Source organism: Suricata suricatta, chromosome 15 (assembly GCF_006229205.1).
Source record: "Suricata suricatta isolate VVHF042 chromosome 15, meerkat_22Aug2017_6uvM2_HiC, whole genome shotgun sequence".
NCBI lineage: Eukaryota > Metazoa > Chordata > Mammalia > Carnivora > Herpestidae > Suricata > Suricata suricatta.
The window spans coordinates 4134203-4160730 of NC_043714.1; the positions used below are offsets into that span (position 1 = coordinate 4134203).

Consider the following 26528-nt stretch of genomic DNA (forward strand, 5'->3'; position numbering starts at 1 on the left):
GCCCAGCTCCTCCTCGGGTCTGTCTCTGGTGCTCCCACACAATTACAATTTTCTCCATCAAACTGTCTTACGTTAATCTGATTATCAGACAGGTTAAAGAACCTAGAAGAGCAGAAGGAAAATATTTTCCTCCAACATTAAAGGTTCACTACTCATGTGCCAAAAGCTACTGAGAACATACAATTAAGTCTATATCCAATGACAAATATGAGTCTCATTTTATTATCATCTTTTTTTACTAGTGATAATACATGCATGCAATTTCCTATGCCTCAACTACATACAGGCTCTGGGCTCTATTTCTTCACCAAAACTGATTGAAGAAGCGCTAACTTCATTTTATAACGAGGAGACCAAAGCTCAGAGACCACGAGACCAGCTCAGAGTTCAGGAGTAGCTCAGCCACAACTCCAGGCTGGCGAGCCCAACACCCTTCTGAAACAGTCATTTGCAAAGAGGCTCCTGGCTCTAAATTCAAAAGTAACTTTTCATCTCCTTAGCTAAGAAGACTCAGATCTCTCTCCCTGTCTTCCAACTTCCTCTCATTTCCTCTTTTTCCTCCCTGTTAGTACTCTGGGTCCCAGAAGAATGGAATAATGGAAATAAAGCAGCTGATGTCATGTGCTGACTATGTAGCCTCAGGCAAAAACTTAACCTGCGATCTTCAGTTGTCCTTGTCTATAAAATGGGAAAAATAATTACTGCGTCATAAATTTGGAAAGAGTGCACTGCACATAGGACTTCTAACATACACATGTCCAATAAATAATTCACTTTCTTTCACATCTAGGACAAAAAGGACACATGCAAAACACTCATTTTTAAACACAAAAGACCAAAATGGGACAACAAATAAGTGTCAGTTTTGAAATCCAGTGAAGTTTTCACCTACTGATCTCCTGAAGGCAGAACTACAAAGTGAAAATGTACATCCTAAAGTTCGAGGTATGGAGAAGAAAAGCCAACAGTGTCCGCAGAACGGAAAGGAAAAACACACCCATTCACATGTAAACCAACCGAGAGAGGTCCCTGTAGAAACAGAAAAACTCGAAACCACAGAATGATGCAGTGACTTCTGTCACGCAGTGACTTCTGTCGGGCTCTGGGCCATAAACTAGGCCCTGGGGCCTAAATCAGGACGAGGCACCCTCTGTGCTCAGGGAGCAGGGGGTAGCTTACTAGCTAAGGTAACCCGTGCTGACTTTCTCTAATGCAGCAATGGTTACATAAATTAGCAAAAGGCAAGTGTCTTGTATAGTTTTCTTTTGCTCAACATATCTTTTCTATCCAAACTGTAAACTTGATGACAAAGATCCAATAAAATGAAGATAAATTTTTAAAATAATCATCACAGTTGTAAAGGTGTTAGTAAGCATTTAATAAATGTTGACAAACATAAACTACTGTAAGAGTAACTTCTAGCTTTTTACTTCAGGAAATACTTTCAGATTTGAACATACCTAACAACTACAGCAAAGTGAAAGTATATTTTTCCTTTAGATTCTCTTGACCTCTGGAATCTTCATGTGATCAGACAGCTGACAAGCCACTGTCTCAAGATAATTACTGTCGTCTCCTCCCCAACCCTTCAATTCACTACTACAGTCTCAAGTAACGAAACAAAGTTCTGTTAGAAGCAACCAGGTTCTAAATTTTGGTATTTAGTACGTTTTTAAGGTGCCTATATTCACAGATGTAGACGTTTCAGTTATATTCTAAAATTCTATTCCAGTCTCGCTTGCTTCTGTGCCTTTTTCTTCCCACCACGTTCCCCCTCATCCCTTTAATTTTCCTATTCTTTGCCGGGGGCAGTGAAGACTGGCATAAACTCAAACAAGACTGGAGAAACAGGAGGATGGAACTTTATGGAGTTCGAGGTATAGGATATAAGGTGATAGAGGAATATGTAACATTTTTAAAGGACGAGATGAGACAACTCAAGATAGAATCTTACCATTTTGAAAGTTACACGATTTCCTGTACCTCCAAAGTCTCCTCCACTCCTTTTCCTCGGAAATCTGAACATACGCCTCTTCAAACCTCTAGCACTACACAATTAGACACGTGTATTCCGAAACACCACACACGTGCACTACAAATGCCCTCAATATGCGAAGGTCCACATCGCTCTGAACTAACAAAATCCTCAGAGAATAACTGCCTCAAGCTTTAGGATTACTGCTTAGCATCTTCAGGTTTTCAAGAAATGTTAAGTGTTCTACTAAGCACCCTTAACACTTTAAAACAATTCCTTACAGACGCTACAGCCCAGGGAAGCTCCACACAGAAGAGCTGCGTGCCTCCTGCGGCAGAACACTGGAACACGCTGGGCTTTCAGGTTTTAGTCTGGTCAACAATGCTCTCGGCAGGCCGTCAGGAGCCCAACAGGGAGACGGGAGGGAGAACCGTGCACATTTTCAGTCCTGTCCAGTCAGGCTTTTACAGTGGGGCTTATTTTATTTGAAACATTTTGAGTTCACAAGAACAATAATCAGATAAAAATAAAATACCTGAAAGCAAAATTGCGTGATCTGGGAGTTCAGATGATCTGGAACCTGCTCCCTTCCACGAGCAAATCACAGACCAAAACACGCGCTCACGCGGAAGACAGCCCTTCTGCGTGCCGCCCTGCGGACTGCAAAGGCTGGCCTCGGCCGCCACGTAACTCGGAGCGCACGGCTCTCTTCTCTGCCTTTAGTCTCTTCACCTGGAAGACACTCGCTAAATCAAATGTTCTCGATGGCACCTGTAAAAACCTTCAAAACGTCTAAGCGTATTTGCTCTACAAAAATAAAAAATGTCAATAGGTGACCCATAAAGTTGGATTGCCTTATAAAACAGCACCTTTCCAAAGTCCACAATGACCCTTTTATCTAGGGACAGGCAGTGAAAGCTACATAGAAAAAAATATCCCATTATACACATTTTTAATCGCCAGGGTCACAATACCAACTCATACAATGTCATCAACTACCCCGGGGTATTTACACAGGACAGGCAGTATTACCTGCACTCCCCATGTGAAGAAAACCGACTGAGAACAAATTGTTCTAGATTTTCCACGTAATAATACAGGGATATTTCGTCTCATTCATAGATCTAATGTCACACATTACCACTAACATCCACATCGTCAGAAATAAAACATAGCAACTAGAAATGTAGGTCTGAGACCCTCTGACAAATACACACACACACACACACACACACACACCCCACATTTGATACTAAACCTTCATTTCGTTCACTGGGACAAATAATTCTATCCCTATTTTTACCCATGACCCAGAGATAGTTGAGGAAGTTCTTAAAAACAAACTGTGATCATAAGATCACCACCACAATGCTACAAGCTCTAAGTTAAGTGCTCACCTTAACTCTAGGTGATCAGTCTTGTATCAAGAAAACTCATTCGGAGAAAACTGTCCAAACTGAACAACCGAAATGCCCGTGAAGCCTATTAAACTAGAGCTCAGCTCCTCCCACCAGGCTTCACTTAAGCCACTTCTTCACCGCCGGCCCAGGAGGCTGGCGTGGCACAGGCACACGGAGGACAGAAAGTCAGAGAATGACTTGCTTCGGTTCAGGTCAGTAGACAATCTCTTTTCGTAGAAATTAGTCTCTTAAATGGTTAGTGTATTTTCATTAAAAAATGTTTAAAAATTACTTTCAATTTGGCCACAATAAATTGACAGAACTGAAGGTTTTTAACAATGAAAGAAATTCTTTCATATTAATTAGATTGGTCTTCAAACTGTAAACAGTAAACTATGTGTACTCATAACTGAGAATGTTTATTAATAGAACACTTTAAAATACTAAATGCTCTCCTGATAGATAATTACTCAAAGCAACTAATACTGCCTTGCATTTGGATATTCTTAGTTTTGCACAAAAGAGTTCCCTATATGATGATTTCTCCATTCAATTAACAAACACTGATCACCTCTTTATGCCTCAGGAACTATGGAGGCATGGAGGACTGAGAGACCATACTCCAGAAGCTAAAGTCAGACTAAAGAGCTTTCTCATAAGGTAGGAGTTACAGAAAAGCTCACTTCATTTCATGGATAAAGAACTGAGTCACAATAGCTGCCTTGTCCAAGATCACACAAGTCACTGGAGTGCCTGGGTGGCTCAGTCCGTGAAGCGTCCGACCACAGCTCAGGTCATGATCTCACCGTTGGTGAGTTTGAGCCGCACAGGGGGCTTTGGGCTGTCAGGAGCTGTGGAGCCTGCCTCAGATTCTTCTCTGCCTCTCCCCATCCATGCTCTCTTTCTCTCAAACATAAACATTAAAAAAATATTTTTAAATTAAAAAAAGATCACACAAGTCAGAAACTCAAGTTCTGCAAGTCATATAATAATCTTAGATAAGAGAAAGTCCACTCAAACAGTAGAATATATAAAGTCATTAAGACCTAATTTACTCCTTTGTTTAGATTTTTTTAAGTTTATTTATTTTATTATTGATTTTATTTTTTACTTTAAGTTTATTTGAGGGGGAGAGGGGCCAGACAGAGAGAATTCCAAGCAGGCTCCACACTGTCAGAGTTTGAATTCATGAACAGTGAGATCAGGACCTGAGCCAAAACCCACGGTCGGACAGTAAACCGACAGAGCCACCCAGGCATGCCAAGATTTCTTCGCATTAAGTGAGCAGAATGCTTCTTTTTTAAAAAATTAGAAATCTTTATTAATTTCAGTATTTAATTAGTGATAGTAAGCAGTATTACGGAAACCTGACTTTATGACAACTTGTTGGAGACAGTAAGGGGAAAAAATGCCCCAAATGAGACGACTACAGGAAACAACATGTAAAACTGCGGTCTGACTTCAACAGATTTACATCAGTAGGGGTGTAGCAGCTGTACTTCACTGGACGGCTACTCTTAGAAAGGTTATCTGTAGAATGAATGGATATCAAATTATAATAATTCCATATCAAGTTGTAGCTTCATTAGAAGGGGCATTCTAATAGAATGTTATTTTCATCCTAAGTAAAAATGATACTTAACGATCATATAGTACCACATAGGTTCTAGACTGGAACCTTAATTCTATCACTTGTAGCCATGTGACCGCAAGAAACGTACTTCCGTACTTCCCCTCTTGGGGCCTTAGCTGCTACTTGATGAAAACAATAGTGGTAACAATAATTACCTCACAGGATGAGCAGAAGTATCTGCCATAATGCATATAAACTGCCCTAACAGTCCCTGTCCGATACCAAGTACTCAAATCATGTTACCGGTTTCTATTAACACAGGCTTATGTCATGCTCTCACAAAAGAACGTGATCTCATTTCAAGAAACACTTATCAAAAGTACAAAAATCTCTACTAGTAATATATAACATATATAAGATACTTTGGACTTTAGGTGTCGATTTTCACCAAGATCTTAGTAGCTGTATGATGCTTCTGAGGGACACCAAGCACCGGAATGACTTGGGAAAGGCACTGGGAATACACCTTTCCCGATGCTGGATAGAATTGAAGGATTAAGTATAAGCTCATTAATTTGACTTGGAAGACTACACACACACACACACACACACACACCGGAAAGCCAGAGAAAACATATATACACACTTTCCCTTTGTTTATGAATGCCAAAAGAGAGTGATTAAAAAACAACCACACTCTGGTTGGAAAAGGTATAGGAAAACAAGTTCTGCATTTTTATCCACTACGTTTTCCCATCTACGAACGGTGGCCTCCCATCCCCCATTCCCCACCCTGCAGACACGCAAGTGCCCCCTCTTCTGTCGCGAGCAGCAGGTCTGGCACTTCTGCGGCCGTCTGCGCTGCTCTGCGGCTCTCACAAGCACCCTGAGCACCTTCCACAACCATCCAAGCCCCAAAGTCAACCAGCATTGCGACCGACGCCTTAAACTCCAAGGACAGACTCACCACCACCTAACCTCCGTATCCTGATTTTATTCTACCATAACATCTCACACCCAGGTTGCCCTTTTTCTACCTCCACACTCACTGTCACTAGGGCCACAGCAAAGAGTGTCCGTAAAAGACCAGGCAGTAAATACCTGAGGCTCTGCAGGCCTTGGTCTCTGCTGACAACTACTACTTTGGTGCCTTAAGAGCAAAGCAGTCACAAACAACGTGTAAGTGAAAGTACGGCTGTGTTCCACATTTTTTTATTTATGAACACTGAAACTTGATTTAACATATATTACAGATAAATTTATATATAACTTACATAGTTTTCACTTACTTTAAAATTTTTTCCAAGCTTTTAGAAATGTAAACACCGTTCTGAGCTTGCAGGCTACTCACAGGCAGCGCGCACTTTCTTCCCAAACCAAACAGGTCCCGCAAACATGACTTCCACTCCGTTCCTCTCCATTATTTCAACCCTCACTCTAACTTTCTGCCTTACTCCTCTTGGGAAGGCCTGACTTTGCACCCATCCAATAATCTGTTTCAGAAGAAAACAAATTCACCCCTTGGATTGGTGCAACTAAAATTTTCGTTCTCCAATCTCCACGGGATTATCGAGAGCACCTAGCCCCCCCCCCCCTTGCAGGTCTGCAGTGGCTCAGGCTCCACTCCGCACAGCAAGCTCACTACCAGGGCCACCGTCCGCTCAGCATGAACTGCCCCAACTCCGCAAATGCTGATACTTCATCTTCCACAAACAAGGTCGTGAGACCAAAGCCTTAACGCAAACCCCATGCCACGAGAGGGTTCCAACTACGCCTGCATCGGTACACACATCCACAAGCACAAGCAGAGTACTCAACCTCTGTTCTAGAATTCCGTAGACCTGATTACGTCCATCACTAGAATTTAAGTACCTTAGTAAGTACTATATGTATTAGATGCCTAGCGTTCAACCAAGTGTTTTACAATGATCTCTCAATCTAGAAGGAAGCCTTCTGCCTAGAAATCTCCTCTAAGCCCACCTCCAGAACACTCGGGCCTACAAGTCAGCTAAGGCTACCATAACAGAATATCACAGGCTCGGTGGCTTAAACAACAGAAATCTCCTCACAGTTCTGGAGTTAGAAATACAAGACCAGGGTGTCAGCATGGTCAACTTCCGGTGAGAACTCTCCTACCCGGCCTTTCCCTGCGGTGTGGTCAGAGAACACTGGCGTCTCCTCTTATAGAGACACGAGTCCCACGGGATCGGAGCCTGACTTTGTCCTCACCACCACCACTTCCTGAGACCTCATTTCCAGACACACTTCCACGCGGGGTCAGGGCTTCAACATCACCACTTTCCAGGGACACAAACACACAGCCCACAACAGTGCCTTCCTTCAGTGCTCACAAACACCCCGACTGTACCTGAAACTCTGTTCCACGAAGTTATTTCACTTTTCACGCACTTGACTGTAGGACTGTTTGTCTTCAGAAGAAAGCGCCACAGGCTACTCACCTGTTTATTTCTATCACTTAGCACAGAGGCCATCGTGGAAGGCATCAGTAGATGATGAAAGACAGACTAAATGAATGAATTAAATAACTTTGGCATGATACTCATTTAATGAAAATGAAAGATGAGACCAATACTGGAGTTACACAGACCTCACAGGCTATTTCCACCTTTGAGGATGGCGTGCCTTATGACAAAGACGACATAATTCAACACTACCCCCAGTAATCGATAATTTTGGTAAGTTTCCCAGGAATAAGATCCAGAAAGAAGAGCAGAGATACCTGGGTACTAGGCAAGTTACACACTCCAGTGCGTTATCACTCTGGTCTGCTGTGGGGCTATTTTGTTGGAGAAGAGAAAAAGGTCTTACAGAGCTAAAAATTTAGTTGGCAATACTACAGTTAAAAAAAAAGGCTAAGTGAATGGTTTAGGAGTTCAAAATGAAAGCAAATTAACAAAGAATGTTATAGCCAGAAACAGATAAATTAGTGCTACCAAAAGTATACGAAAAATTATTGTAAACAGGAGCGCCTGGATGGCTCGGTCGGTTAAGCAGCCACCTCCGGCTCAGGTCACGGCCTCGCAGTCCACGAGGTCAAGCCCCACACTGGGCTCTGTGCCGACAGCTCAGAGCCAGAAGCCGGCTTCAGATTTTGTGTCTCCCTCTCACTCTGCCCCTCCCCTGTTCACAGTGTCTCTCTCTCTCTCAAAAAATAAATAAATAAACACTTTTTTAAAATGCCGAGAAATTGTTGTAAACATACAAATAATTTTCAACAGTTTGAATTAGTGAAATCACATTAACGTGGGGAGGAGAGAGCACTGCAGCAGAGACTCCAGAGTCCTTAACGAAGGTGAGAACGCAGTGCCCTTAGGATGCGAACCGAGGAGACTGCGCTCACTAGGAAAAACGGGCAGGGGATTCAACAAACTGTCTTCTGAACTATTAATGCCATGTGAAACCGCAATACATTTCATAAAAGAAAAAATACTTTAGTTTTGCAAAGACTCTAAGTATAAAGAGTTACACAAAGGTTGGTAAAATGCCCAAGGGATCTTTAAAATATGTTCAGAAAGTCAACCTGAAAGCCACCGAGGTACGTATACTACAATTTTCAAATGATTCCCTTTCACAGGAGCTTTTCTGGCATCTTCCGCATAGTTGAGGTGCTGCGGCAGTTGCAATAAAACAAGAATAAAATGAGGCAAAAACAAACCACAGCTCCCTGGGCTATCCAAGAATGTCCCTGGGACCGCTTCTGCAACCAAACCGGCCTAAGCCAAAAGGAATTCTCCCCTCCTCCACGGCTTTCCAGAGCCACTTGGCTTTAAGAAAGACCCACATTAGTAAGGTAATGGCTCTTTTCAGGAAAGTGAAAATCCTCTTCCGATTTCTTTCAGTTAAAGAAAACCGGTACCACAGCAGGCCTTTTGTAAAAGCCAAATGGTCCGATGCAATGCGGGCTTCCATCAAGTGGGGGAAACCCTCTATGCTGCTGACATCCGAAATCTCTAGATTTAAAATTGTTTAAAGTTTGTAATCCATGACAGCAGAGTCTAACTTGTAGCGTTTTCTGTGCACATAAACCCAAACAAGACACAGCACTTGGACATTTGTGAAAATCGAGAAAATAAACTGTAAAGCAGAAAACTCCTAAAAGTAACCAGTTCACCCAGTCATGTGTGGGACAGAACTACTTGTTCAAGGCCACTCTGACAGAATTCAAGGTTCCTAGTCTTGGTTACATTTCTTTCCAGCACATAAGACAAAAGCTCAAAAAGTAACACTATTTCTGAACAAGCCTTTCTCTACTGTTTTTAAAACAACAAAACCCCCATGTGGTTCAACTAAGCCAGGGAAGAGGTACGGAGTCCTTCCTTAAGGTGTAGACAGAGGTGCTAATTATTGAGTCCATGTAGTAAAAAGGAAGCAGTGCTCAAATATTTGGCCCAGGGATTCTGACTTCTTTTTGATATTTAACTGTGAGAGAATACAGGCAAACAAGAAATCATCAAGATCAGCTGACTGGGAACAAAATAAATATAGGAACTGGCCTTTATGTCAAAAGGTGTCTCCCATCATTTCAGCTGGGGGAAAGATTTACCAAGACAAGGGAGAAAAAGCAGTGGAAAGATGTTTTAAGAGCAGCAGCAGTTAATTACCCTGACTCCACCAGAGAGAGACTAAGTACAAATCAAAACTGTTCCGGGGCGCGTGAGTGGCTCAGTCCATTAAGTTACTGGACTCTTGATCTCAGCTCAGGTCTTGATGTCAGGGTTTTGAGTTCAAGCCCCACACTGGGCTCCCCACTGGGCATGGAGCCTACTTAAAAAATAAAAAACAAGAATATACTACTTCCAGAGAGTAAAATGATGGTTACCAGGGGGTAGGCAGTGGGGGTAAAACTGATGGTATTTAGGAGTACAAACATGCAACAAGCAGTGAACAAGTTATAGAGCTAATGCACAGTGTAATTAATAAAGACACCACTTCACTATGGTTATGCCACTTGGTAAGTACTGCTACAAAGGTGGGGCGCCTGGGTGGCTCAGCAGGTGGAGCACCACCTTCGGTTCAGGTCATGACCTCCTGGTTCATGAGATAGAGCTCCACACTGGGCTCTGTGCTGACAGCTCAGAGTCTGGAGCCTGCTTCAGATTCTGTGCCTCCCTCTCTCTCTGCCCCTCCCCTGCTCATGCTCTGTTTCTCTCTCAAAAATAAAATAAAAACCATTAAAAGAAAAACACTGCTACAAAAGCAACCATATTGTAAGATATGAGTGTATCAAAGGGACATGTTGCACACATTAAATTTATAGCGTCCAATCTATTCCATTGAAAATAGAAAAATAATCCACTTCCTGTACCATCTCCTACTGAAAATCCATTTCCTGTACCATCTCCCACGGATGGGTAACGTTCGGCTGGAGCAGTGAGTAGATGGTACCAGAGACACAGCACGAAAAAGGGCTTGGCTTCTAGGTCCGCTGCGCTGTCCGGCTGCGGAGCCTATGGGCTAGCAGCCAGGCCCCCCTGCGCCCCCCCTTGGGTGGTTTGTGAAAGACAGCGTAAGACACCTCCCTGTGACCATCCTTACTGGGACCCACAAAGCAGATTTCTATGAAATTCCAGGGAGCAGGCACCAGAGCAACTTCTCTGCCATCCAGTGAGCCACACTCATCCTCTCAACAATGTGCGGAGCCCAGCCCTGGGCGGGCCTTTTCCATGGGCACTTAAATATGGCCCGAGGGGGTGGAGGCGATTCCTTCTATTTCCACTTTCTTTAGAGCTCCCCTCACTTACTAGTCAATCCCGTTGACGTTTCTCTACACTTCTCTACAGTAAACCTTCCCTGTTCCTATGACCCCGTGCGGTTTCTCCCTCCTATCTGGACTAGACTGACACAAGGCTGAAAACCATGAAGACTCGGTCAGTGAGGGAATGAACAAGCAGACAGCAAATGACCTGAGAACGCAACACACTGAGACTCTGCAGCCAAAACACCCACAGTCCCTTGGGTGGGACTTAAACTGCCATATCCTGCAAACACTCTTCTATTTTTTAACTTCTAAGTATCAGAGTATGTTTTATTTTAGTTTCATGGCAAAATGTTAAATGCCCGTCACCAGCCTTTTTGTGCAACAAGAGCGGTCCCTCCTGGCCACAGCGGAACATCAGAGCGCCAGGTGACTCAGTACTGAGGATGGCAGCTGACAATTCTGCCGTCTTAAATTCCTGCTTAAGAAACTCCCCACGGTCAAACTCTGAGACAGGGGGATGGCCCCAAGGCCTCACCTGGGAGTCAGCTTAAACATGAGCTTGTTAATGACACACAGGATCTTTCTGGTGCCCATCTCCCCTCTACAGATTTCAATGATTATTATCACACTTGGAAAAGGGCAAAATAAAACCACTGAAAAGCTCATTAATTTCCTGTATGCATGGTAGGTAAGCTAAAAATAGAAACCCACAGGAAAATAAAGGAGCAGGATAACAGCAAAGCCAAATTCTTGAACCAAATGCCCGGGATAAGCAACGGTAAAGGTTCCTTCTCCTTGTAAGGGACATTTCAAAATTAAAGAAAAGAGCATCAAAAAAATACTTCCTGGAGGAAAGCAGTTCCAGAGTTGGATAAACATAGAGGGAAAAACTAAAGCTATAAGCAGGTACTAAAGAATGCAACCAATTTGTTCTATCAATCATTTAACAGAAACAACTCTGGAAGACATCAACAGGAGCCGGCACTGAACGAGCCAGGCGGGCTCCGCTCCTGCACTGAAAACGCACGGACCACCGGAGAGAGAGGCAACTGCCAGCCAGGCAGACTTATGTTCCTATCAGGCATTTGTTTCACTTTAAGGTGTGTTGTGTTGGGAGGTATCTGTGCTTTAGAGGAACAAAAATACTTTCAGAAACAGTAACTTGGAATACCTGTCTTACCGCACTACCTTACTCTGCTATCCACAAGCACGTCTTACACTGGTGAGGCGAGGGTAGAAGCGTATTTGTGTATTCAGTGACTGCACGGGACAGTCTTTCTTTCCTACTGAGAACGAGGCACGTGGACAACTTCTTCAAGTACAAGACTCTTGCCTCCCAAGTGGAAAAACTCCATGTCGAGAACTGACAAGGACCCCAGACTCCTGTCCGGAGAGAAGCAGCGTCTCGGCTGTGGACTTTGCTCCTGCCTTTCTCCGACCTGACTGCCTCAGGGATCTCAGGATCTCCTCTCCCCTGCCCTGCTAATTCAAAATCTTCCTCCTCTTCAGCACAAACTTCCCAGTGCGTCTAGTAAGTTTCTAGATTAACTTCACAGGGGGCAGGATTCCTGACATCACTCCAAATTATGTGTGAACCCGAAACCTCCTATCTAGCCCCTCGCCTCTCAAACTAGCTACTCTCTTCCATTGCTCACACTCCTCTTTAGTGAGAACGCTATTCTGTCGTTATCCTCATGAGTTTCAGCCCAATGACTGTAACTTCAACTTGGCCATCATTCCTGACTCTCCCAGCTTCAGCACCATCCTGCACACCACTCTGACTCGCCTGCCCAATAGAACACTTCTGTCATTAAAGAAAAGCAGCAGCTCCAGAAATTCAGAGGTGTCCCCAGGAAGCTGCAAAAATGAGAGGAAATCCCACTTGCCAGGGGCTCAGGCCCACTACCACTTACTTAAGCCCAGAAGCACGGGGGCACAGGGGTGGCTCCGGGTAACCATCCACCTCCTGATTCCGGCTCCAGTGCTCTCATGGAATACAGCCCCATGGAAAGCTCCAGGCTGGGCTTGGAGCCTGCGTAAGATTTCTCTCTCTCTCTCTCTCTCTCTCTCTCTCTCCCTCCCTCCCTCCACTCCTCCCTTTAGAGCTCACTACCTTTAGTGCTCTCAAAAAACAAAACAAAAAACAAAACCCAGTAGCACTAGTTTTATCAGCTGAGTGTCCTCTTAGTATTTTACTGGGGGAAGGGACTGCTTAGTAATCACTTCCCAAAGAGAACAAATGGTCTCCATATGCCTACCTATACTGCCAGACACACCCCACAAACACTACCAGCTTAACTCCATACACCTCACTCTGTCACAGTCCTAGAGGTCAGCCGTCTGATAGTCTCACAGGGCTGGGGTGATGGGGTCAGCAGGGCTGTAGTCCTTCCTGGAAGGTGTAGGGGGGGTTATCTTGCACTTTCAAGGGTCTGATGTCCATCTACTTTTTTGGCTCATGACCCTGTGTTCGATCTTGAAAAGCCAGCAAAATCAGGCCGAGATCTCCTCACTCTGCCTCTCTCCTCACTTTGCACAAGGAACGGCGTGGTTACACCAGGCCCACTGCGAAAATCCAGCACAGTCCTCCTGACTCAGTCAGGGGACTGACAACCTTAATGTCCCTTTGCCACAGAAGGCAACACATTCAGATTCCAGAGATTAAAACATGAACCTCTTTGGGGCGAAGGGGAATTACTTGTCTACTATACTCCCCAAATTTTATTTGGCCTCTATCTCCTACAGAGCACTACTCCACAGGGAGCCAAACAAATCCAACTTGAATGTGTAATATGCGACCCAAATCCATGGTCACCTATCCCATTCTCCCCCAAAAGTACAGGACAGGAAATGAGAGATCGCAAGAGCAATCAGTACAAAGATACACGCTCTTATCCCTGGACAGAACTTGGGACTCGTTTTCTCTTAATGCATGGGCACATTCTTAAGACAGCCCGAATCCTCCAAACGAGTCACTAGTAACCACACCACAGACTCACTGAAAACAACCTCACGAAGACCCTGAAATCCAATGTGAACACCAACTGGAAAAACTGCAGCCAATAAAACCACCAACCCTTGGCTCTGGTTACTACTTAGTCACGTACTCATTTTTCTCTTAGAAAATATACACCGAGTCCCAACCCTTGAGCACAACACTACAAAACACTTTACGCCCCTGGGAAAAATTGTGCCTAAATATGAGCTCAAGCTTAAAACCCTCATAGGGCGCCGTACCGCTAACTCTTGACCTTACTTTTAAAATCATGGAAAACCACTAAGCAGATTCATCGAGACTGGCTACCAAAGTGCAGGTCAGCAGGAGTAAGAGCCTGGACAATGGAGCACACACCTTTTCTTGGCTGTTGGTACCTAACAAGACTGGTAACAGATTCAAAACTGTCATATCTTAATGTAGTGCTGGGCGCCTGGGTGGTTCAGACCATTAAGTGTCCAGCTCTTGATTTCAGCTCAGGTCACGATCTGGCAGTTTGTGAGCTGGGGTTCAGGCTCTGCGAAGCGTGTGGAACCTGCTTGGGATTTTCTCTCCCTCTCTCAGTGTCCCTCCCACCACTCTCTCCGGCACACAAGGGCACTTTCACTTGCAAAACAAACATTTAAAAAGGTAAGAACAAGAAGCTCACCAAGTTGGTGTAAACATCATTTTAAAAAAATGCTTAATGTCGTGTGATTCCAGACTGGCCTCAAGAGGGAGCAGCGTCCTTTTAGAAACAGACCGCCCAGCAGGTGAATGTTTTCTATGTCACTAAAATCGAATGGAAAGACACACTCGCCAAAAAAACATGAAGCCATTCAGGAGCAGGGCGTGATTTCAATACTGCTCTACTCAACAGGGGGCACCAATGGATGCAAAACGGGGCATGTAGACATTGAGCCCTATAAACAAACTTTAGGCGAACAATGAGAAGAAACTGCAGAATCAAACATTTATGAAGGTCTGAGTGAGTCCCTGGCCTTCACCTCAACACTGACCGTTGGCCATTATACTCCCGACTGACTATTCCTCAGGTTTAAGAATCAAATGAAATAATGGACATTATTTAAATTAGTAGAATGTTCTTTGTCTAACACGACGGAAGGTAGGAAGACCGCAGACAACGGAAGGGTATTAGAAATGCAGGCCTGAGAGAGCCTCCGAACGAACTTGGCCCAGCGTCTCAGACACGACTACAGACACACGACGACGTGTCGTCAGGACAGAAGCTGGCGACTGCAGCACCCAGCTCTTCCCGTGCCAACCGCGGACCACCACGCGCGTGGCAGGCCGCGAGCACCCATCACCGAGCGGAGGGCCTACGGCGGCCTCGGCTGCTCAGCGCAGGGTCCAGACGAGAGAGAGTCGCAGTGCGCCTTCCACACCGCCACCACCCGGCCCACCTGCCTGCTGTGGGAGCAGGATTCCTAAAGCGGGGCTTGTCCAGTCGGTGTTCTCTCAGAATTAACTGCAGGATATGCCAGCCCCGGCTGGTAAATTCCTGCCGCAGGGCCTTAGCCTCTTTACCTGTATTGCCTAGGTTTTCTACAGGGAACTCCTACTGCTATTGTATGCAGGAAAAAAGCAAACACAATCCACCGTTTACTTACTCTCTCTACAATAACTAGTGCAGTGCACGGTAGGTGACCAAAAGACAACCACAAGTGTACAGAAAAGGTCAGTGCAAACGACCCACCGCTCAAGAAAATCTAAACCATATGCAGTGCCACTATAAAAAGGCCAGTCTATCACACCTCTAAAACTAATTTTTTAATGCCAATCCGAAAAACACACAAATCCCATATTTGAGACTGAATGACCACAGAGGACAAAGAAAACACATCACTGTTCGGTAAGCCACATGGTACTACTTAAAAAAAAAAAAAAAAGGCACAGGTTACACAGAGGTAAACAACTTGTCAGGTCCGGGGTGACCTGAGAGAGCGCTGCACGTCCCACCGCACGACTGTCCACGGCACCGCCGTCTCAAGGAATCAAAGGGCCTTCACTATTTACCTGGTATCCCAACACCACGTTACTCACTGACTTCATTCAACTGTGACTCATCATTCTTACCATTTCTTAGTCAACACGATTCCGACTGACATCCTTAAAATGAATGCATATGTCACTTCCGTCTGTAAGTAACGGTCTGACAGGACTCACAGCACACTATCAGAAATCCATCACCTAAACAATCTAAGAGGAATAGATATGGCTGGGGGAGGCTTGCTGAAGAAGGAAATTTTCTTTTAATTTCATTTTAGTAGTTCAGCTCTGATCTTTGAACATATAATAATACAATAAAAAAACCTCACCATCACATACTGTGTGTTAAACTGCAGACCAGAGACTTCCCTCCAGATGACACGCAGGAGACGTAGTGCATCCCCCGCATGGCTTTCCAACCTACAATAAACATCCTGTTCGAGGCCGCAGGCCCAGAGACCAGTCTCTAGACATCACAGACGACCACCCAGCACGTCCAAACCCATCCGGCGCGGACCTTCGCCCAGGGCACACACCGAGTCGGGAACTGCCCACCAGGACCGCCATCCCTACTCTCCCGACTCAACAGTCAACCACGAGTTCCAGCAAGCATTTCTGCAGGGGTCTCCTTTCTGCCTTCTCTCCATCCACGGAGCCGTTACTCATCCAGGCCAGAAAAGATACCCATTCCATTCTCCACCGAGAAACACCCATTTCAGCTCTCAAGCTCTATCTTCCTACAGAGAAGAAGCTGCTACTTTTCCTTCTCTTCCCTCAAAATGCTGCTTCAATGGGTGTAGCAGCAAAGAACTGAAAACCATCTAAATGCCCAACAGAAAATATGGTTAAATTATTACACGTGCAATCTACATAAGTAGATAGAGACCAAATACTTTGAGGCTGTGAAAAAATATTTTTGAAAAATAAAGTTTTATCTACTGATATGGAATGAGTGAGAAATTCAGTGAGACATGCAAGTGAAAAACCATGTGCAGTGTACCTCATCTTTATGTAAGCAGAAAGAGACAGTAGTTATTCATTTACTTGCACACAAATAAATTAAGAGTTTATTTTACATCATGCCAGAGAGGAATGGCTACGTCCCAGTGAGGGAAAGAGGAAATGTCTGAGGAGACATTTCCAGTTTCTAAAATTTTTTGTACACTTGAAATCTGAATCATGTGACTATATTACCTAATTTTAAAGTCGATGAATTATTTTAAACCTTCTTATAACTTTTACTTCTGGAGCATGTGTGGCTGCTGTTAATGCTTCAGGAAGCTGAGAGCAGGGAGACCGGCAAAGGGACGAGCTTAGGAATCACCGCCGCTCCTTCATAACTGTGCGCTAACATTCCAGAAGAAACCCCAAGGCCCCCCAACACCGGGACCAAGATATCCCCCCTTGCGACTGTTTAATGAAGCAATAATTACTTCTTAAGTTCCTAAGCTGTAACATGATATGGGATGCAAAGACAGATATAAGAGAAATATAAGATTGTAAATTCTTCATGGTAACAATTAACTTTGGTGGACTCAAGTAAGTCTGAAATTTCACACGAACTCTTTAGGAAGCAAAGTGTTACATGTAATTTGTGGAGGACATTTCTGCTAATCATACAGTTAGGAGATTGGTGAGATCACCAAAAGGAAGAGAGTAAGTAACTCTGCAGTATAAAGTTTTATTCTGCCTTTCATATCCATCTAAGCATAGAAGAAACTGAGGCTGAAGAATTATGAGAATATTACAGTTCATTTGAAACTGTCTAATTCAACAGCATGGAAAAGATTTCAAATGTCAAAACATTAATTTTAAGAATTTTTATATGCAATAATTCAGACATGCATATAGAAAAATAGCATTTAAAAAAAAACTTTATTTATGAAAACAGTAATTACCTGGTAAGCAAGCTAAAAACAACTCATTTGATAGCCTACAAGAAAATCTGATTTTGTTATACACACACATACACACGCACACACAGACTCCAGTAAACTACTGTGTCATCTAGCAACTAAAATCAAACATTACTTAAATACCATTAAAGAAGCAGTTGACTAGTGATCATTCTTATGTTCATCCACACATATTTCCTGAGCATTCACTGGGAGATAGGACAGCACGATATGCTTTCTGCTTTCAGGATTTTATAATCCAATTACAACTGTCAGAGTACGCAAAGAAAATTCAGCACAGAAAGTTATTATCAAGAGATTAAGAAACTGCACGAGTTTCTGAAGACAGAAAAGAGGAAATAGGGTGTATTTGCTAGCCTTTCTACTTGAAGCCTTTTACTTGAAGGACTTCAGAAGGCAGAGAAAGGAAAGGGACAAAAATCCAAGTGAAAATGCATGAGAAACCAAGAGTTTACAAGTCTTTTCTGTAACAGAAAGAATGTAAACACAAGTTTGAATACAACAAGAATTAAATTCAAAAAAGAGCAGGAGGCCAGATCCCGGAATTCTGAATGGCCACACTGGGGAACAGAGCTTCCTTCAGTCCAGAGTTGATCAGGACCCGCTCAGTGGAGGAGCGGTGTTGGGAAGGCATGTTCGGGATTCAAATTCCAGCACTTCTACATACTAGCAGCCTTCCAGGCTCGTGAGGTGTAAATTTCTTCATCTGCAGAGTCCGACATAATACTATGACAACCAAATGAGAACAAAGCATTCAGCATGAAGGCTGACATAAGAAACATTTGGTAAGTGTGTTTCATTTTGTTTGCTTCTGTCGAGCAGGGAAAACGTGATCAGGGCAGCCCGCAGGACAATTAATTCGCTAGCAGGATGCTTGAATGGCAAAACCTAGAGATTAGGGACGTGTCCTCTTAATGGCAGTTGAGGCAAAGGGATTAAAAGTATTTTGTTGCTGGGAAAATGGAAAAGCAGCAGGAGAACCTGATTTCTGAACCAAATTGCAGTAAAAGTACAAAGAATTTCTGAATTCAAAGGTAACCTTTCATTTTAAGCCTACATGACTAATAAGAGTGTTAAGATCATGAATATAAACAAGAAAATGAGGGGAAAATTAAATTTGTAAAGGAAGTAGTTTAATCCTGAATCTTCTGATTCCAGATTACAAAATGAAAGTTACTTACAGAGTTTATTGAGGAGAACAGAAGGCGAGTCTAAAGCTTAGGAAAGAAAGCGAGGCTAGTGGGGCAGAAGGAGGTCTTCAGCCAGGGAGGGAGTGAACCGCGGACCCCACAGGGGTGCTACAACCAGAGAAGAGAAAACCCTGAAAAGGAAGGTGTGAAGTCAACCTAAAGTAACGCTCTTAGAGAAGGGAGATGCGAACATGCAGGAAGGCCACAAGGACAAGTGTGAGGTGCTGACTTGTGCAAGTTACCGCGAAGACGAGGCTTCCAGCACTCTGGATTCCACGGGTCTTCAGGTGCTCATGTGCCAGATTACAGACTGACCGCTGGTGATGTGACTGGGATAGCTTTATAAGAGCCTGCAAGTTACTGAAGTGTTAATTATTCCAACTCAGCCCCCAGCAAGACACAGCTAGCACTGTGTAATGATAATTAGGTATTTTTCCAGTATCTCAAAGCTCAACGAAGTATAACTTTTAAGTCTTCACCTTCCTTGACATCCATCGACACGTCTGACTCTCCTGATTACGCACTCTTTCAGTCTGTCTACTTGAGACAGCAATTCTCAGGTTTTCCTCCCTTCTGTTTTGGCTTCTCTTTCATCTTCACTAGTTTCTCCCAGAAACAGAACATTCAGGGAACAGCAATCCCCTCTGCAATTCCACAAGAGTTGATTTAAACAGTTTCTCAAACCCAACTTCATTTTGGGGCGCCTGGGTGGCTCAGTCGATTAAGCGGCCGACTTCAGCTCAGGTCACAATCTCAGGGTTGGTGAATTCAAGCCCCATATCAGGCTCTGTGCTGACAGCCTGCTTCAGATGGTGTCTCCCCTCTCTCTGCCCCTCCCCGCTCACGCTCTTGGTCTCTCAAAACTGAGTAAACGTTAAAAAAAAAAAAATTAAAACCCAACTACATTTTAACTCTGGATCCTACCTAATGCTGCTTTTGTTATCATTAATAGGACCTACATAGTTTCTCAATGGGGCGGGGGCACATGAATGTGTGTCTCTAAAAAAGACTTCCAGGCTAAACTGCAAAATAAACTTTCTATTTCTTTCCATCAGTACTAAGATCTATTAATTCTTGAAAATACACACATGCAGCATTGCATTCCCCACCCTTTGACAGCTGAAAAGTCAATAGATCTTAACATACTCTATGGACATCTTTCTGGGGCTGAAACATTCCTGTATCCCATAGCTATAAAACCTACTCACATTCAATGAAAGGTGTCCAACAGATCATCAAGAGCAGATGCGCCGTTTAGATATGAATCCAATTACCATCTTTAACAATCACCAAGAAATAAAAGCTCAATTGTTTTCCCATACGTGGGTTTCTTCTCAATTACAACTGATCATACTTTATTAACTTCAGTGTCTGCCATATTTCTTTAAAATACAACTGTCACATAAGTTAGGAAACCAAAACAGATTAATACACCATAATATTAGGACCTACATTTTATTAAATTGTCCTGATGTCCTTTGAAGAAACTACAGAATACTAAAAATGCAATAAGCAAACTGTTTTAGGACCTTCTTTGTATTCTTTTCATCTTACTAGTTTATAATTCATAAAAAGGCTAACTTATATCTTATCTATTCAAGTTCATAAGGAATAAAACACCTGTAATGACTAAGATTTACTATGATATCCAAGTTTAGCAGGGCATCCGCGCGACTAAACTCACACACTCCCCCATCTTCTTAGTTAATGACATCCGCTCAGGGTATATTTTAATAATACAGCACCACAAACCTCATCTAAAAGGGTACCAGAATTTCATACTATCTTTTAGACTATTTTTCAAGGCACACAATTATGCCCGTGTCTCTATTTTGTAAGGAACATCTCTAATCCCAAAAGGAGGGAAAACCTCCAAGATGGACAATTTTGTAAGGTGGTGTTCCTTAAGGAAAGGCAACACAGCAGAGCAGAAAACACAAGTTCTTGGCTTAAGTCTGAATCTCACGCAGTCACCACCTCTAAAAAGGTGATGAGATCTTGGGCAGCTAAGTTCCTCCATCAGAGCCTGTTTATCAATCCTCAGATTGGGGGAATGCCACCTATGTTGTTAGAAGTAAATAAGAAAAAGCAGATTATTACCATCAACTAGAATTAAAAGGCCACAGATACTTCCGCTCCTTTTCAGCCTCAGCTCCCCAAAAAATTACAGATTGGGCCTAAGGTTTCAGGGCATACCAGTGCTTTTAGAACCAGACTTCTTTGTGATTATCTTATTAAGGTCTGTTTTCCCTGGAAGCCAGCAAGAGGATGGACACACAGCACATTTTTAGTAAATACATGCCAGTGATTAGATCGACAGAGCCTTCAGCACTTCTGTGCACAGAAATACAAAAGGTGAGAATTTCCTAGCTTTCTGTCTTCTTTAGTAGTAAGCAGAGTGACACCCTCTCACTCCAGCTTACTCCCCAGGGCCTACTATCGAAATAGTCAGGCCCTGGCAGCTGTGAGGTTTCCTTTTGGTTTTCAACCTGTTTGAAATTCTAACTTCTAGGCCACTTTCAGGAGCAGGTTCACGATTAAGGAGTTGAATTTGTTTGCAACTGACCATACGGAATTTAAATTCACCTTGAAAAACGCACTCACCAAAAAACAAACCAGAAACTACTTTAGAAACCTGCTTTACGCAGTCATCCGAGCTTCGGGCAAGCACTGTGTAAACATGTTACTTAACTTGCCTAATATGTAAGTATCCCCATCTGGCCTTAGACAATCTGAAAGTTTTACCACATTATGTTTCAAAATAGCAGCTTGTAACCCTTGTTAAAAGCTATTTAATAATAGCTGAAAGATGACAGAAAAACTCGATACGATGTTAAAAACCAACATGAAGCTCTTATAAAGAATGAGGTATGTAATAAAATGGAGGAATAAATGTGAGAATCCTTGGCCAATAAAAAGTATATACGATGTATGATCCCGATTTTCTTGCTAAACATACTTACAGGCAAAGAAAAATCCCGAATGGCTAACCACCACACTTGTAGACCGGTTACCCTGGGTAGTAAGGGAGGAAAATGGGGGGCAAGGGGGTGGGGAGCAGACGTTCTTTATTGTTTAGCGGCTTAATTTTTTTCTTAAAGAGCACGTAGTACTTTTGTTAATTTAAAAAAAAACTGCCACAAAATAACCAGTGGTAAAACTATACTTTCTCCTCCGTACCCAAATTCTTCACATGTGTAATTTTAAAAACATAATTATGATTTCAGTTTTTAAAAAATCTACAAAAATACAGTACCAGAAGTTAAAAAAAAATCTTGGATTTGCAATATTACTCCCGCTGGCTCTACTCAGAGATCCTCTCTACGTCAGTGGTTCCAAATACCCTAAAAACCGGGCACCACGCTTGAACAGTAGTAAACGCTCAAACAAAAAAACAGAAAGTAACAAAAATGTTAGCGCCTGCTCTAGCCTCTCAAATCCCCTCCCAGCCTCAATCCCCGAGGCTTCCCCGAGCCTACGTAGGCTGGAGTCTCTTCCTTCCAAATCAAAACAACAACAGAAAGTCACGGGGTGGAACTAAAAAGGCCCGAAGGGGCCCGTGGGTGTCTCCGGACCGCAGCGTCCGGGAGGCCAGGTCCCCGAGCACGGGTCAGAGCCCAAGGACCACCCGCCCCCACCTCCCACACCCCTCGACCTCTCCTCCAGACGCCCTCCACCGCCACCGACTCCCGGCCCCGGCGACCCTTCCGACCCCGACCCCCAACCTCCCGGCCCCCTTCGAAACCTCCAGCCTCCCTTGACTCCCCAGCCCCCGACCTCCCCGCCCGGCCGCCACACTCCAGCACGCGGGACAAGCCGACCCGCACGACCCCGAATCCGCAGGCTGCGGCGTTACCTGCGGCGAGACGGTCGGTCCGGCCCGCCGCAGCACCGCGCAGGGTCAGGCGCTAGGACTCGGCGGGCTCCACGGCCGCCCGCCGCCCCCGCTGCCACAACGCCACCGCTGCCGCCGCTGCAGCCCGGAGGAGGGGCGGGGCCCGGACCCGCGGCAGGGGAAGCCCGACCGTCGCGGCCTCCGGAGGCGTGGGGAACCTAGGCATGCGCAGAGCGCCGGGCACGAGAAGCGCTCCGGGAGGACGCCGGAGTCAACAAGGCTTCGGGGACGCCCCCATCCGGCTCCGCCCCACCCCCCACATGGGTGGCTCCGCCCCCACGCCCAAACAACGCGAGGCCTTGAGGAGACTTAGGGCTGGCCCTGGTTGAGCGAGATCCCGCGAGAACAGGGCATCGCCCTCCTCGCCCCGTTCCCTGCGTTAGGACGCTGAGCGGCCGAGTTGCTGAGAGGCGGTGCGGGCCGACAGAGCTGTAGTGGAGGGAGGAGGGCTCGGCCCCGGGAGGACATTCTCTTAGGCTGCGTCCTGGACCGTACATCTCGGTGTCGGGGCATACTCGGGGGCTCTTCCCCGCGGGGTGACTCTGCAGGAGCTGTTGTGCATAGTGCTCGCCGATTTATCGCAAGAGCAAGGACTTTTCACAATACTGTGCCACTTCAGGCGACCGCTAAGAGTCTAGAACTTTCCCCATGACCCAGTCGTAACGCTTCCGCCATCGGGCCCGCGCGTTTCCCTGCGTTCCCGGCCTGGCTCGGGAGTTGGGCTTGTTCCCACAGCTACCGTGTTCATCCTTTAGCGAATTGAGGACTCGCGAACGGTGGAATGCGTGCCGAGCGGGTTTCTCGTGGCGTGCGTAGACGTCCCGAGCGCACTAGCGGAGAGAAAGGGTTTTCAGGAAGAGGGATTAGGAAGTTGACGAAGGGAAAGGAGAGAGGGCTGGCTGGAGGGCCGAAGAGACGCTGCCCGTGAGCCTGGGCGGTAAACGAGCTAGACACACTAAGAAGTGAGGTTTAGTATGCCTAAAAGTCAGGAGGTCTTAGTTTTTGTACCAGTGTTTTCCTTTCCTACTAATAAGGCTTTGCGTGTGTATGCCACCCCAGCCCACCAGGAGGCTTGCGTTGTGCGCGTGCTGTCCGGTTTTGATTTTCGGGTTTAGTGGCTTTAGGGTGCCTACCTTTATAGGCTACCTGCGGTGAATTAGGAGGTCCTGATGCCTAGGTTACTATTTCCCACCATAGCTGGTTGTGTACAAAAGTGGTTAAATAACATACTTGTGAAAGGAGAGCATGCAAGGTCAGTGCTGACCTCGCGAAATAAATTCTGCGAATGAGAACAAAGTTGCTGCTAAGGTGGTCTGTCACCAATCCCTACAACTTTGTTTTACTCCAATGGACTTTGTGTTCTTTAACGTAGATGCAAACCCAGCGGACATTTCGCTCCTAACTACAAAATCTCTATTCACTTGCTGTCCAGATTAGAGCCCCTGGTCACAGATTTCTTTGACCCCTGGCCTGGTTCCAACAAACTCCTAACTGTGATGAGTGATGAGATCATGTAACAGTCTTACAGGATTAGCTTTCTGCTATTCCAGGCAGAAATTTTAGCACAGGAAAATATCTTACCATAAGCAAGTTAGATAGAAATTATTGAGAAAAATCGTTAAAATCGTTCAACTGCTATGAAAGTTTCCCTGGGTTTTTTTTCCCCTCTATCGTTTATTTTCTCTATGCTGCTGTGACTTTTTCAGGGTTCTAGACCTTTTTTCCCCCTCTTACTCTACTACATTAAAGTTGACCATAGATGATGTTTGATAAGACTACTAGCAAGTATTTTGTTAATAAACAGGACTCTGTGGTATTTTTGTGGGTTAGTAGTTGAACAGTTAAATAAACCATCAACTTTATCTCCCATGGTACATACGTCGCATGGTACCAACCCGTCCCTATCATTCAGACCATTTGTGATTATGCCTCCATTTCACATGTTTCATATATAGTTTGGTTCTGGTGAGTATGTATCTTCCTACTAATTTATAATCCACAGAGTCTGGGCACATGGCCACTGTGTTTGCTATTGCTTCCAGGGCATAGTACATCTGAAATGTTGATACTCTGCGTTTGTTGAATGGACAATTTAAATTATTCCATCATGTAGACTTGTTTAGAGATTTATTTAGACCAGGATTACTGTTGCAGCAAGTCTGGTCCTGACAAACAGCAAAGTAACCCTTGTTAAAACAACTTAATTCTCCATACCAGGTTGTTTCCATTTTAATGTTAAGCAGAAAATAACCAAAGTGAATATTTGTGAATACAGCGTAGTGGGTAGGTAGGAGCCTGGTAATGTTAGAAATGCTGTTACTTCAACGCAGAAGTCATTCAACAGACATTTATTAAATACTCAGCATACAAAGTACTGTCACATCCTAGGAGTTCACGTTTCCCACGGGCCTCAGAATCTGAGGTCTCCCTGTATTGCCCAGATTAACAAATCATCCGGTTACTTGCAAACACCTGTGTTGTGTAATGGGCTTTGGTTTGGGTTGATCTTGCCAAGGCTGGCCTGTGAGGCCTGAAAATTTTTCCTTCTATCTTTCAGTTAACCTGCACTGTCTGGGGAAAACCCAAGAATAAATCCTACTAAAGATGGAACTGTTTTGTTCTGTGACTTTATTTCCTTGTACTATTTTCAGTACAGTTGCAAGTCCATCACTTCCTTGCTACCCCTACCCCCAAAACACAACAAAAACAAAGTTTTCTCTCTAAAAGCGGTTTAGTTTTACGGTATTTGTTTTTCTGTTTGAAAAACAAAATGTATCAACATTTCCTTATTGATTTAAGAAACATAAATGTATTTTGTTGGGAAGATGATGTTTTCCAGCGGAGAACTCTTATTTGAAAGTGAAGGAGAAAGCTTAACCCCCTACATTCCAGAGAAGTAATGTCTATGAAATTTACAAACTGACAAACTAGAAAGCAGTAGTAGAGCTGAGGAGTGAAAAGGCTTCTTCTAACTTGTATCATTGTCTATAGCCATTAGCACTTTTTGTATTACAAGATTTCTCCCTGGTACTGTATTTCACTGTTGTGGAATCCACTTATGATTACTTCACATATTGAGCTACATTATAGTCAAAATTAAGGATCAAGAGCCCCGTGACAACATAGAAGTAGCTATTCTCTAAAGAAAAGTGAAAAAGACTTTGTTTCAACCAGTGGTTCTCCAAATGTGGCCCAGGATCGGAGGCATCAAATCAAAAGGGAACTTACTGGCTGTGCAAATTCATGGGACCTTGCCCTAATTTAGTAGATCCTCTGGGCGATTCTGATAAATGCTAAAATTGGATAACCATTGGTTCTACTCATGAAATGCACATTTTCAATACACATGTTATTTTTCAATGTGTATGATTCATATGAAATTGGGTAAAAAATAGGCTCCATTTGGTTAAAACACTCCATTCCTTGTGTTCCCAGTGTCTGTGCTCTGATCCCCTTATGAGACAACGGTCCCCACCCCAGTGTGTTTTCTCGATGGGCCTCTCTCAGTCCCTCAGTCATAATACAATGATGTTTTGTTGCTGTCGTTGCTCACGTGTGAAGATGGCGTTTGTGGGTGTGCCTGCAAAGACAGTCCTTTCCATACTGAGAAGTTGCCCACAGTGGTGCACCCCTGTGCTTTATGGGGCCTTCATGTTTAGCAGCGGTTTATTTTCTTATTTTCCACCATAGGAACTACCTAGCCAGAATGCCAAGTTGATCAGACTCCAATATTTTTTGCAGCCTTTTCAAGCTATTCTATATTTTCTGAAATTTCCAAATGTGTTTTTTAAAAGCTGTGATAAAGTTATAATGAGTATCTTAAATAGAAGACTTGGAACATCAAAGAATACAACTATGAGACCAGACAGAAAATGT

General features: G+C 44.1%; 1 protein-coding gene across 3 annotated transcripts in view; it reads right to left on the reverse strand.

Moving 5' to 3' along the window:
- PCMTD1 (protein-L-isoaspartate (D-aspartate) O-methyltransferase domain containing 1) overlaps positions 1-22810 on the reverse strand; it is a 67881-nt gene extending 45071 nt beyond the window's left edge. Inside the window, exon 1 of one of the 3 annotated variants that reach the window (XM_029923044.1) lies at positions 22614-22803. The gene's annotated coding sequence lies outside the window, so the exon portion shown is untranslated. Of the gene's footprint in view, positions 1-21720; positions 21779-22613 lie in introns of those variants that run through there. The other 2 variants (XM_029923045.1, XM_029923048.1) reach the window with 2 other exon arrangements.
- Positions 22811-26528: the final 3718 nt, after the last annotated feature.